This window comes from Lithobates pipiens, unplaced genomic scaffold (genome assembly GCF_037356315.1).
Source record: "Lithobates pipiens isolate NorthernLeopardFrog02 unplaced genomic scaffold, aLitPip1_a1.2 Scaffold_18, whole genome shotgun sequence".
Lineage (NCBI taxonomy): Eukaryota > Metazoa > Chordata > Amphibia > Anura > Ranidae > Lithobates > Lithobates pipiens.
In genome coordinates this window covers 175,448,532-175,463,394 of record NW_027507758.1, presented here as the reverse complement: position 1 = coordinate 175,463,394, position 14,863 = coordinate 175,448,532, and positions in this window count along the sequence as shown.

The following is a 14,863-nucleotide window of genomic DNA, read 5'->3' as shown; positions in this document are numbered from 1 at the left end:
AGTATAATGCAACAACCTCAATCCCAAAAAAACTCCAAAATTTTACCAAAAAATCGTACGATCCCACGTGTACCAAACTCCATGTATGACCCACTGCGATTATAACTCAAGTCGCATATATGCAAACATATATATAAAATGTGTCATTCAATAGTAAACCTATTAACCTAAAATCCCATAAGTACACTATACCAGTGTTTAGTGACAAAGTGTATATATAATGTATCAGTCAATAATAAACCTAAAAACCTGAAATCACATAAGTATACTATATCAGTGTTTGGTGACAAAAATCTATACCCAATAACTAAATGTGAAAAAATGTGCAAACACTCAGAAACCAAAAAACATGACAAACCCAAAATAAAAAATGTGTATATCTATACACACAGGGGGTAATATGAAACTTGATAATATGGCACGACCCCTAGTGATGAAAACCCAAAGAGATGCTCTAAAACATAAAAAATTTATAAATATGTGAAAAATACAAAATACAAAAAGAAATAAAAAAATAAAAATAAAAATAAAAAATTAATTCATAATAAAGTACAGAAAAATGTATAAAAATATATGGTAAATAACAAGAAAAAAATATTAAATGAGTCCCAAATAAATGTTCATTAGTGCAAATCCAGAAAAAATTCAGAAAAAAATTCCATAAAGTGACTTTAGTGCTTCCTGTGCAATCTTCACTGTGACTTCTGTGCTCCCCCACCAGGAACCCCACTCACCAGAAGTATGTACCCCTGCAGGGGTTGTTCGCCTTTAAGATCAATCTCCGGATATCCGGTTCTTTACTTCATCATTGGTGACTGAACATATTCCAACATGGATTCCATATATCCTCATAAGAAAAAAATGGGAGCCTCCATAGTGTAAACCATATAAAAATTGATTTATTTGCACAAAAAAATAAAAATATATAAAAACAGCCGTAAAAAACAAAAGGACAAAACAAAAAATGAAAAATACTGAATATAACCACAACTCTCATGTATTGAGATACACTGTGGAAACACAGTCCACCAAGGGATTAATATAATGATCCCCCCAAATGTTCCGGAATTGCTCCAGAAAATGCCATACAAAATATATATATCTTAATTAGAAGAACAAATGCTGATGTAATCTCTGTCTCAGGGGAACCAGAAAAACCTCCTACTAGGGAAATAAAAACATCGGGATAGAAATAAGAACCCCCCTAATTAGGGTACTTCTGCCGGAATTTGTCCTGTAAAGGTGGTGAGTCTTAGCTATGTTCCCCCCTGGGATAGAGTCTTTATCGCGTAGTGTTCAAAAAATCTCCTCGGAAGCCGTACGGTGGATACGCGGTTTGCGCTCCACCTGCGTTCCAACCACCGACGGCAACCCGGAAGTGACGTAATCAGCGTAGCTCCGTCGAACGCGTTTCGTCATTGACGTCTTCAGCGGCGGTGCTGCGCTCCCACGTCCCATATATTATATAGAAAAATCCCGGATGATCTAATTGGTCGTTGCTCAGGTAGAAGACCCAATAAGGCAACAGCGGAAAAACTTGATGTACGAGCGAACATGCAATCTTCCCACACAGATGGCAGTCCGCTCACACAAATGGACAATCATCTCCCCCTACAAAGCGAACGAATACGGCAGCATTCTCCCAATGCAACCCAATAAAAACGCATCCGCTCCTGAGGTTTCAGAAGGCATCGGGGGCATATTCTATACACCTGAAAGTAAAATTGCCCAGCTCATATATGGCAATATTAAAACGAAATCAGTCTCACAATCAATTTCAAATTGTCATTTTTAATCACCATTCAGGTCTATTAGCCCAAAGGGTGATCTATCCCATGGGGGAATCCAGCAATAATTTTACTACTCCTTTCTTTATAAACCTTAATGGCCCTTGATGGTTTTATGAACATTTTTAAAAAACATCATTAAAAAACATTTAGAATAAAAGCACAGCCATTTAAGGATAACCTCCAGGAGGTTCAATATTTAAGGAATATTTAAAGGGAAACCTTATATCTATCTCATTGCAATTCAGCTATTATGCAGTAAAAATGGTAATAACTGTTTATAAATGTTATACAAAAAGCAATATTAAAAATAATAATAATAATAACACCATTTAGGAGTAATTTCCAGGAAATCATTTACTTATTAAGACTAAGGGGATTTGTAAACGGTAATTATTTAAGGAGAAACCTCTATGTATCACAATACTAATTATTTAAGGAGAAAGGTAATTATTTAAGGAGAAACCTTTCTCCTTAAATAATTAGTATTGTGATACATAGAGGTTTCTCCTTAAATAATTACCGTTTACAAATCCCCTTAGTCTTAATAAGTAAATGATTTCCTGGAAATTACTCCTAAATGGTGTTATTATTATTATTATTTTTAATATTGCTTTTTGTATAACATTTATAAACAGTTATTACCATTTTTACTGCATAATAGCTGAATTGCAATGAGATAGATATAAGGTTTCCCTTTAAATATTCCTTAAATATTGAACCTCCTGGAGGTTATCCTTAAATGGCTGTGCTTTTATTCTAAATGTTTTTTAATGATGTTTTTTAAAAATGTTCATAAAACCATCAAGGGCCATTAAGGTTTATAAAGAAAGGAGTAGTAAAATTATTGCTGGATTCCCCCATGGGATAGATCACCCTTTGGGCTAATAGACCTGAATGGTGATTAAAAATGACAATTTGAAATCGATTGTGAGACTGATTTCGTTTTAATATTGCCATATATGAGCTGGGCAATTTTACTTTCAGGTGTATAGAATATGCCCCCGATGCCTTCTGAAACCTCAGGAGCGGATGCGTTTTTATTGGGTCGCATTGGGAGAATGCTGCCGTATTCGTTCGCTTTGTAGGGGGAGATGATTGTCCATTTGTGTGAGCGGACTGCCATCTGTGTGGGAAGATTGCATGTTCGCTCGTACATCAAGTTTTTCCGCTGTTGCCTTATTGGGTCTTCTACCTGAGCAACGACCAATTAGATCATCCGGGATTTTTCTATATAATATATGGGACGTGGGAGCGCAGCACCGCCGCTGAAGACGTCAATGACGAAACGCGTTCGACGGAGCTACGCTGATTACGTCACTTCCGGGTTGCCGTCGGTGGTTGGAACGCAGGTGGAGCGCAAACCGCGTATCCACCGTACGGCTTCCGAGGAGATTTTTTGAACACTACGCGATAAAGACTCTATCCCAGGGGGGAACATAGCTAAGACTCACCACCTTTACAGGACAAATTCCGGCAGAAGTACCCTAATTAGGGGGGTTCTTATTTCTATCCCGATGTTTTTATTTCCCTAGTAGGAGGTTTTTCTGGTTCCCCTGAGACAGAGATTACATCAGCGTTTGTTCTTCTAATTAAGATATATATATATTTTATGGCATTTTCTGGAGCAATTCCGGAACATTTGGGGGGATCATTATATTAATCCCTTGGTGGACTGTGTTTCCACAGTGTATCTCAATACATGAGAGTTGTGGTTATATTCAGTATTTTTCATTTTTTGTTTTGTCCTTTTGTTTTTTATGGCTGTTTTTATATATTTTTATTTTTTTGTGCAAATAAATCAATTTTTATATGGTTTACACTATGGAGGCTCCCATTTTTTTCTTATGAGGATATATGGAATCCATGTTGGAATATGTTCAGTCACCAATGATGAAGTAAAGAACCGGATATCCGGAGATTGATCTTAAAGGCGAACAACCCCTGCAGGGGTACATACTTCTGGTGAGTGGGGTTCCTGGTGGGGGAGCACAGAAGTCACGGTGAAGATTGCACAGGAAGCACTAAAGTCACTTTATGGAATTTTTTTCTGAATTTTTTCTGGATTTGCACTAATGAACATTTATTTGGGACTCATTTAATATTTTTTTCTTGTTATTTACCATATATTTTTATACATTTTTCTGTACTTTATTATGAATTAATTTTTTATTTTTATTTTTATTTTTTTATTTCTTTTTGTATTTTGTATTTTTCACATATTTATAAATTTTTTATGTTTTAGAGCATCTCTTTGGGTTTTCATCACTAGGGGTCATGCCATATTATCAAGTTTCATATTACCCCCTGTGTGTATAGATATACACATTTTTTATTTTGGGTTTGTCATGTTTTTTGGTTTCTGAGTGTTTGCACATTTTTTCACATTTAGTTATTGGGTATAGATTTTTGTCACCAAACACTGATATAGTGTACTTATGTGATTTCAGGTTTTTAGGTTTATTATTGACTGATACATTATATATACACTTTGTCACTAAACACTGGTATAGTGTACTTATGGGATTTTAGGTTAATAGGTTTACTATTGAATGACACATTTTATATATATGTTTGCATATATGCGACTTGAGTTATAATCGCAGTGGGTCATACATGGAGTTTGGTACACGTGGGATCGTACGATTTTTTGGTAAAATTTTGGAGTTTTTTTGGGATTGAGGTTGTTGCATTATACTCAGTGGGGAGTTTTTTGGCCTATTTCAGCACTGATATGTTTCTGTGATGAATCACAGTTAGCATTATCAGTTTTTGACATCAGAATCTCCGTTGGTTTGGAGACATATTATTTAATTTGTTTGATTATTAGTCCCTGATATTAGAATTTCAGTTCTTGAAACCAGTATTCCTGCTGGTTTGGAGACATATTACACATATTGTTTGATATAACATTTTCTGGGTGAAGCTGTGTTTTTCTGCATTTATTCCTGGGTTCATTAGTATAAGGTTTAGGGAGGCTATTGGGTTCTTTGGTTAAAAACCCTGGTTTTCACCTACATCTACCCTTTATGAGTCCAGATGGAATGAGAGCCTGGTTTTAGGTAGCACCATTTTACCCCGGTTGCTATATTATTTTCATTCTTAAAAGAACCCCTATTAGGGGATTCCTTTTCTTCGGGGGGCAGCAGCCTATATAGAGTTTTACATACAGGTATACTAGACATATAGAGGATTTATATCTATCCGGCTAAGGCTTGGGTTTATCTACTCCTGGTGGTGAATAGCGCGGTTCTTCCATTCTTATCAAAGGTGAAATTGAATAGTGAGGATCAGGTATCAGGACAGTTGCTGGAGGAGTGTCATGTGGCAGTGGAGTTGGTGGTTAGTGCCTTGCAGAACACTGGTGAAAAGAGTTCTGATAAATGTGGTAATACTTCGGACAATGAGGAAAAGTGCAACACACTGGTAAATGTTTTGGTTACCATGGGTAACAACAAAAATAAGGAAAGACCTGATGGTCAAGGTCACATGGTTGCTCTTAATCTTAAAAAATACAGGAAGTGCCTGAGCTCCAAGATGGCCGCGTAAGCCAGGAGCTCTGCACCACCCCGGACCACTGGCACATTTCTCAGCCACTACAGCTGGCAACGAGAGGTAAAAAGGGTGCCACAAAGCTCCGGAGACCCCCACGCACACCCCCAGATGTCCGCCATGCCCGTCGGACGTGATCTCGGCTGCCAGGGGAGGGTGTACCAAGATGGCCGCCGCGACCACGAGCACACAGCTACATGAGGCCCCACAGCAGGACGCTCAGAAACACAGGCAAGTGATAGCCCCTGCCATCCTCACATACTCGCAAGTGACACAGGGCTCCCTCCTGCCTATCCTGGCTCCCTCACTGGTCTCTACAGAATCTTTGCTGGGCCACACCATGGAGGACTTTGACTTATCTCCTTTTGGGCCTACTCATACTCATCTGAGGGCCTCTCCCTCCCTGGGATACCTGGACCATGACCCTACCACACCACCCCCTGACTTATTCCTATGGCTCTCGGAGCTCCTGGAGAGGGGCTTGGCCAACACAGCAGCCCAAATAACCAGGTACATTAAATCTGACTTTCAAAACTTGGGAACCAGAATGGAAGCCATAGAGAACAAATTGGACTTCACTGTATCCAGAACCAACCAAAACTCAGACCACATTCAGGTCCTACAAGACCAGCTCGGCACGATATAACTTCAGACTGCGTGGCCTGCCTGAAAATGTCAAGGACATGAACGCTGCAGTCCAGGACCTCATCAAGGACCTAATTCCTGAAAGTCCCCTCCACCGCCTGGAATTAGATAGAGCTCACAGAGCCCTGGGACCCCCCAGGAAGGACGGATCCCCCAGAGATATTGTTGTGAAGCCCCACTTCTTTGCAGTGAAGGAAGAGATCATGCGACAGTCACGTTCTCTGCCTAAGGTAACCTGTCAGGGCCATCAGGTCCAAACCTTTGCTGACCTCTCCCCCTCCACGATCCAGAAGCGGAGATCTCTAAAACCACTTTTAACGGTCCTCTCACAACGGGACATTAAATACAAACGGGCCTTTCCATTTGCCCTGAAATTCAACTTAAACGACGAAACACACTCATTCTCAAGCTTGTCGGATGGACCCTCCTCAGTCTCAAACTCATCTCGCAGGAAGCACCCATGGATTACTCCAATGCAGCTGTGAATTAATCAAAGCACCCCCGCCAACGAGCAAGGTCTCCCTGGTATGGAACAAAGGACAGCACAAACACTCGAAGGACGGCAAACTCCCCTAAGAGGGTAGGCAAGCCCTGCTATCTACCTATTACCTTTTCCTCTTTACCCCCTCAACTTTGAGGGTGACTTTACCCACGGATGGATCTATCGGCTCCCTGCCCGAGTGGCAACTGTTCTCTGGTGCTCGCACTGTTCACGGTTCTATTTTGGTTCTCGTTCTTTTGTTTTATGTGCTCTCATGGACTAGGGTTCCAACTTTAAGCAAGGGTCGGCAACCCGAATAACTGTCCACCCCCAGTGACTGCCTACAACCCCAACTCTTTCGGGGGGGGGGGGGTGTTTGCTGAAGTGTATGCAGTTTTTTCAGTTTTATTTCTCTTTATTTTTATTAAGGATCTCCAGGTCAAGTGTACCATAAAGTGCCCCTTTTGTTTCTATAGTTTTATACTGTCACGTACCTGGTGGAAGGAGCCCGGAGTGCAGGGAGCGGCCTCTCGTAAGCCTCTGGCTCGAGATCCCCTGAGAGTGGGAACAGGGGCTCTAGAGGGCAGAGGGCACAAGTGCCAAGTCCGTGTAGGTGGGCTTGGTCCAGGAACTGGCGTCAGACAACAGCGTGTACCGGCAGGTGGTTCTGGAACGGCTGGAAAGTAGTCAGCAACTGGCAGCAGGCAGGTGCAGGAGATAACACAGGAACGGCTGGCAGGCAGGCAACAGGCAGCAGCGGTCACAGAACACAGACTGGAACAGCAGGCAGTAGCGGGGTCAAACACAAGCCGGGTCGTCAACGGGCTGGCAGCAGAAGTACCGAAGGAGAAGGCAGAAGCGTAGTCAGGAAGTCCAAGGGTCAGGGCTGGCAGCAAGCAGGATAATCAGGAACAAGCCGGGTAGATCAGAGACAGGAACAATCAGGTATCAGAGGCAACTCTCAGGAACGCTGTAGACAGGACAGCACCGGGCCACTAGAACGGATCACTTAAGAAGCCCTCTGGGCGCCAAGAACGGTCGCACGGCGTGCCCGTTCGCGCCCACGTGAAACCGTGCAACCGATCGTGACCCCGCGCACCCGCGTGCGCACGTTCGCAACCTCGCGCACCCGCGTGCGCCCGATCGTACCTGCTCGCACCCGCGTGCGTCCGTTCGCGCTAACGCGCGCCCGGGAAGACCTATTAGCGCTCAACGGACCAATACTGTGGGTAAGTCTTCCATGGACTGCTGGAACTCGGAACCGACCATGACATTGCCCCCCCCCCAAGGGGCAGCCTCCGGATGCCCAATTGGGCCATTTTACTAGGATGGGCCCTTTTAAAGGCAAGAATCAGTCTCCTGGCATGAATGTTGGATTCAGGTTCCCAAGAATTTTCTTCAGGTCCGTACCCTTTCCACTTCACCAGGAATTGAACTTGATTCCGTCTACGCCTACAGTCCAAGATAGATTCCACCTCGTACTCGACTTCACCGTCAACAATCACAGGTTCAGGTGGGACAATCCTCCGACTGTCGAAGGGATCCGGGACGGCTGGTTTGAGTAACGCCACATGAAATACGGGGTGAATCCGGAACGATTCTGGCAGTTTTAGCTCAAATGCTACGTCGTTTATCTTCTTTACAATTGGGAAGGGACCCACAAACCTTGGTCCCAATTTCCTAGTAGGGCAGGCCATCTTTAGATTCAACGTGGAGAGCCACACCTGGTCCCCAACCTTGAGTTCAAGCTCCCCCCTCCTCCTCCTGTCAAAGACTTCTTTATTATGTCTTTGGGTCCTTGCCATGGTCTCCTGCAGAAGTTTGTTGTTGGAACTAAAGAAGTCGATATTCTCCTGGACTGCTGGTACCGGGCTTTCAGGCAGGTCTTGGGACAAGAATGAGGGGTGGAAGCCGTAATTGGCGAAGAACGGAGACTGACTTGTGGCAGAGTGGATGGAGTTATTATAAGCGAACTCCGCTAACGGGAGCAAGGAGGCCCAGTTGTCCTGAGAAAAGGACGAGAAGCAGCGCAGGTACTGCTCCAGTGTCTGGTTCGTTTGTTCTGTTTGCCCATTGGTCTGTGGGTGGTAGGCAGACGAGAGACAGAGATCAATTTTCAAGGCCCTGCAGAGTGCTCTCCAGAACTTGGACGTGAATTGCACACCCCGATCGGAAATAATGCTTGCGGGAACACCATGTAGCCTCACAATTTCTTTAATAAAAACCTCAGCGGTTTCCGCAGCGGAGGGGGTGCCCTTCATCGGCAGGAAGTGGGCCATCTTGGTTAGCCTATCCACTACCACGAAGATTGTGGAGTAGCCTTCTGATGGAGGAAGCTCTACGATGAAATCCATCGATATCATCCGCCAAGGCCTCTCTGGAACAGGTAATGGTTTCATCAGACCCCAGGCCCTGGACTTGCTGCTTTTATTTCGGATGCAGATGGCACATGCCTCCACGTATTTTTTACAATCAGATCTCAACTGGGGCCACCAAAAGGTGCGCTAGACCAACTCGGTGGTCTTGAGGGCACCGAAATGGCCGGCCAGCGGGTGATCATGGCATGCACTGAGGACTGGCACCTGAGCCTCCTGGGGAACAAAAATTTTGCCTTCATACCAAAGAAGTTCGTCTTGGGCCAGAAGTGTGATGTTAGGTGGAGGAGTGGCACCAGCGGAGACTTGCTTGATCAGGGACAGCAAATCTGTTTGAAGAAGAAGAAAGTTCCCTGAGGTCAGGATGGTATCCGGATGTGGAGAGGTCTCTGGCTCGCTGAACATTCGGGACAGGGCATCCGGTTTGGTATTCTTGGAACCCGGGCGATAAGTTATGTGAAACAAAAACCGGGAAAAGAAAAGAGCCCATCTGGCCTGACGTGGCTTCAACCTCTTGGCAGACTTCAAATACTCCAGATTTCTGTGATCTGTGTAAATGAGGATTGGATGTGTGGCCCCCTCCAGCAGATAACGCCATTCCTCAAGGGCCGCTTTAATGGCCAATAGCTCCCGATCTCCAACGTCATAATTCGCCTCTGCTTTGGTTAGCTTGCGGGAGAAGAATGCGACTGGGTGCAAACGGGCCCTAGGCCCATGTCTCTGGGAGAGAATCGCCCCAACCGCAATCTCAGAGGCATCAACCTCTAAGATATAAGGCCGGGTCGGGTCAGGATGTTTGAGGATAGAAGCCGACACAAACAAGTCTTTCAGGGTAGAGAAGGCTTCCTGAGCCTCTGGGGACCATTGAAACTTCAGACCCTGCCTGGTCAGTCTGGTGATGGGGGCTATAATAGTGGAAAATCCTTTAATAAATTTCCTATAGAAATTTGCAAATCCCACGAAACGCTGGACCCCTTTTCTGTCAGTGGGAGCGGGCCAATCACGGATAGCGGAGACCTTCTGAGGGTCCATCTCGATGCCATCTACAGAAATTACCAGCCCCAGGAATTGAATACTTGATTGTTCAAAGGTACATTTCTCCGGTTTGGCATATAGCCCGTGCAGACGAAGTCGGGATAGAACTTTCCTGACATGCTCCCGGTGTTCTGTCAAGGAGGAGGAGAAGATCAGGATGTCGTCCAGATAGGTAATGACAAACGGGTCTAGGTAATCTCTGAAAATATCATTGATGAAATGCTGGAATGTGGCGGGAGCGTTGCATAAACCGAAGGGCATGACCAGGTATTCAAAATGCCCGAAGCGAGTACGAAAGGCAGTCTTCCACTCGTCGCCATCACGGATGCGGACCAGATTGTAGGCCCCCCGGAGATCTAGTTTCGAAAATACTGCTGCTGACCCCAGTCTCTGGAAAAGCTCCGGCACAAGTGGTAAGGGGTAACGATTTTTAATAGTTATTTTGTTAAGGGCCCGGTAGTCAACGCAGGGGCGCAGAGTCTGGTCTTTTTTTTCCACGAAAAAGATCCCTGCTCCCGCCGGTGAAGTAGAGGGACGTATAAATCCCTTCCTGAGATTATTGTCCAGGTAGGACTTCAAGGTCACCAACTCAGTCTCTGATAGTGGAAAGATTCTCCCAAAAGGAATTTCTGCCCCTGGAAGTAATTCAATGGGACAGTCGTATGGCCTGTGAGGGGGTAAGGTCTCTGCACCCTTTTTGCTAAACACGTCCAGGTAATCATGGTAGGCAGGTGGTACAACTTGGCGGGTTTCCGCATCAACTTCCAGGCAGAGCAATGAAGAAGAAGCCTGGTCCGTTCCCGACAAACAGTGCTGGAGACAGTAAGGTGAAGGGAATCTTAGCTCCCCGGAGGACCAGTCAATAAGGGGGTTATGTGCCCTCAGCCAGGGCATGCCGAGAATGATAGGGAAGAGGGGGGAAGTGATAATATCCAGACAGAGCAATTCTTGATGGATCCCGGCAATAGAGGTTAACAGGGGCTGAGTCTCCTGGGTTACAGGTCCGGACTTGAGAGCGGAACCATCGGCCAGATGTATAGAAAGTCCCCTTGCCCTGGGCCGAAGAGGGATGTTATGTTTAGAGGTGAAAGTTAGGTCCATAAAGCCACTGCAAGCTCCCGAATCAATAATGGCATTGGTCTGGACGTTCCCTCCTGGTAGCTGCAAGGAAATGGAGACAGTCAAATGGGAGGCAGCACTAGGACAGTCTAACGTAAGGGCAGGAGATACGGAGAGGAACTTACGGAGCTTGGCAGGGCAATTACGCACGAAGTGTCCAGACCCTCCACAGTAAAGGCAGAGATTTCCTTCCCGACGGCGTTGGCGTTCTTCAGGCGTTAAGGAAGGCCGGAGTAAGCCCAGCTGCATGGGCTCAGGGAGATCTTGATTTGTCGTGGTGACAGCAGGAGAGGTAAGATGAGGAGAGCTGGGGACCCGAGGAAGCATCCATACCGGGCGAGAAGTTGTTGAGGACCGCTCCAGGCGGCGTTCCCTCAGCCGCCTGTCTATTTGGATCGCCAGTTCCACCAAGGCTTCTAGGGTCTCTGGAATGCCCACTCGGGCGAGCTCGTCCTTTAAAGGTTCCGACAGGCCCATACGGAACTGATAGCGTAATGCCGCATTGTTCCAGTCTGTGTCGGAGCTCCAGCGTCGGAACTCCGACACATAGTCCTCTACAGGTCGGCGACCTTGCTGCAGCGAATGCAGGGCTGCTTCAGCGGTGGCAGTTAGTTGAGGATCTTCGTATAACCGCGACATGGCCAGAAAGAAGATGTCCAAGTTTTCAAGGGAAGGATCCTTCTTTTCTAGTAGGCGGTGGGCCCAAGACTGAGGTTCACCGGTTAGCAGAGAGATCACATAGCCCACCTTGGTAGCCTCAAGGGAAAAGGTCCTGGGCTGTAGAGCAAAGAACAGTTCACATGAGTTGCGAAAAGCCCGGAATTTCCCACGATCTCCAGAGAATCTCTCGGGTGTAGGCACCCTGGGTTCAGGCGGCAGCATTACTACAGCAGGAGTAGCAGAAGTTCCGGAAGTAGCAGGAGAAGAGGTGGACAGGGCCTGGACCCGTTCCTCCAGCTGACTATAGCCCTCTTGTAAACTTTTCACTGCTTGAGTGAGGCCTGCGAGATGGCGACAAAGTTCGTCCATTGGAAAGGCTCCCTGCATGGGCTCGGACATGGCTGTCCTGTACTGTCACGTACCTGGTGGAAGGAGCCCGGAGTGCAGGGAGCGGCCTCTCGTAAGCCTCTGGCTCGAGATCCCCTGAGAGTGGGAACAGGGGCTCTAGAGGGCAGAGGGCACAAGTGCCAAGTCTGTGTAGGTGGGCTTGGTCCAGGAACTGGCGTCAGACAACAGCGGGTACCGGCAGGTGGTTCTGGAACGGCTGGAAAGTAGTCAGCAACTGGCAGCAGGCAGGTGCAGGAGATAACACAGGAACGGCTGGCAGGCAGGCAACAGGCAGCAGCGGTCACAGAACACAGACTGGAACAGCAGGCAGTAGCGGGGTCAAACACAAGCCGGGTCGTCAACGGGCTGGCAGCAGAAGTACCGAAGGAGAAGGCAGAAGCGTAGTCAGGAAGTCCAAGGGTCAGGGCTGGCAGCAAGCAGGATAATCAGGAACAAGCCGGGTAGATCAGAGACAGGAACAATCAGGTATCAGAGGCAACTCTCAGGAACGCTGTAGACAGGACAGCACCGGGCCACTAGAACGGATCACTTAAGAAGCCCTCTGGGCGCCAAGAACGGTCGCACGGCGTGCCCGTTCGCGCCCACGTGAAACCGTGCAACCGTTCGTGACCCCGCGCACCCGCGTGCGCACGTTCACAATCTCGCGCACCCGCGTGCGCCCGATCGTACCTGCTCGCACCCGCGTGCGTCCGTTCGCGCTAACGCGCGCCCGGGAAGACCTATTAGCGCTCAACGGACCAATACTGTGGGTAAGTCTTCCATGGACTGCTGGAACTCGGAACCGACCATGACATATACTCTGTTTGCAATGTTGGGGGCCGGGGTGACCCACATGTGCCTCCACCTCTCCCGTTGCTGCAGTTCCCCTGCGGGTGCGGGATGGGTAATCGGTTCCCTTCGCAGGGTATCCGACTCTATTTGGTTGAAGTTTGGCGGACCTATGTTATGCCAAACTCTCTAGGTCTTCCTAGAAGACCTTTAGGTTTACTCTGCTCTCTCTTTTTACTTTCCCCACTTGCACGCAGCCATGCATGGTCGACCAGGACGGCGGGGGGTTAGTGATGGTATTGGTACAAGCATTCCACTCCTCTATCCAAATGGCTAGCACAAGTTCCCCGATTCCCCTCCTTAGGATCGCCACGCACAATGCCCAAGGGTTAAATTCTCCTCTTAAAAGAAGGAAGGTCTTTAACTACTACCACTCCTTGAAGCTGGACATAGTGCTGCTCCAAGAAACCCACTTCCCGATGTGGTTCAGCCCTAAATTCCTACATGCCCAATACCCTACATTCTACATAGCGAACGCAGTAAACAAAATTAAAGGGGTTGCAATTTTATTCTCCAAACATAGTAAATTCACCATGGCAGATATCCACAGAGACCCGGAGGGTAAATTCATACTGGTCAAGGGTCATATGAATGAATCCTTATTCTCTATAGTATCATATTACTCCCCCAACTCAGGTCAGACGCAATTTTTCCGCTCACTCTTCAACACCATTGCCCCGCTCCTGGAGGGCAAGGTCATTTTAGGAGGGAACTCGAACATAGCCTTTGACCAGGGACTAGACAGAACCAGACCACCTGGGGCACAATTAACTCGGCCACCTAAAGCCAGCCTCAAAATAGCGAAGCTCGTCCACTTACAGGGTCTGACTGACATCTGGAGGGAGATAAACCCAAACAAAAGGGACTACACCCACTACTCCTGCCCCCACCAAACATATGCCAGGATCGACCATATACTGGTCCCTCCAGGCCTAATCCTGACCGCACAAGCCGCAGCCATTAAAGACGTGTCATGGTCAGACCATTCACTGGTGTCCCTCTCCATACACAACCCTCTTTCTCCATGTTCAGGCTTGCATTGGAGACTTAACAAATCTCTGCTCAGAGATCCCATCAAAGTCAAGGAAATCTCTGACTCCCTAATGGAGTATTTTTCTGTAAATGATGCACACGACATCTCCCCAGAACTTCTGTGGGCGGCCCACAAAGTGACGGTACTTTGGTACTTTCAAGCAGCAAGAATTGCGCAACTGTCCACGATATACAAGTTTGAAAAGCCAGACTGGGTCTCCATAGAGAGGCAGGCGGTCCCAACACATACCCTAGACTACCTCCTGTGGTCTCCCACCAGGGACCGACCCCCGATACTGTATCCCGTCCTCTTAGCCCTTGTACACACGGTCGGACATTCCGATGGACAATGTCCAATAGGACAATGTTGTCGGATAATCCGACAGTGTGTGGGCTCCATCGAACTGTTTCTGTCGGAGTATCTGATGGACCAAGTTTTCCAGCTGGGCTATAAAATTTTCCGACAACATGATCTGATCGGACTTTGTCTTGTCTTTGGCTACTAGCCTGAACGTAGTCCCGTCCTAACAAAATAACGTAATCACGTTAAGTACAATCGGATTTTCTGACAACTTTGTATGACTGTGTGTATGCAACAGTTTAGGACAAAATCCGTCGGACAAAATCCGACAGATTTGGTTGTCGGAATGTCCGACCGTGTGTACAAGGGCTTACAGTCCCTATCCCTGTGGGATAAGATGAGATCTCTCCCATCCATATCCTCAGAATGCAGACCCCTAGCCCACATATTTCGCAACCCAGGCCGGGAAATGAAATCCTTCCAATGGTGTCTGGATAAAGGGCTGTACCGCATCGGGCACTTTTTCACCCCCTCTGGCCCAGTATCCCACAAATTTTGCATACAAAATTTGGAGATGCCAATTTCAGAACACTTTAGGCTCCAACAGATACAGAATTTTCTCTACAGACTCTGAAGGGGA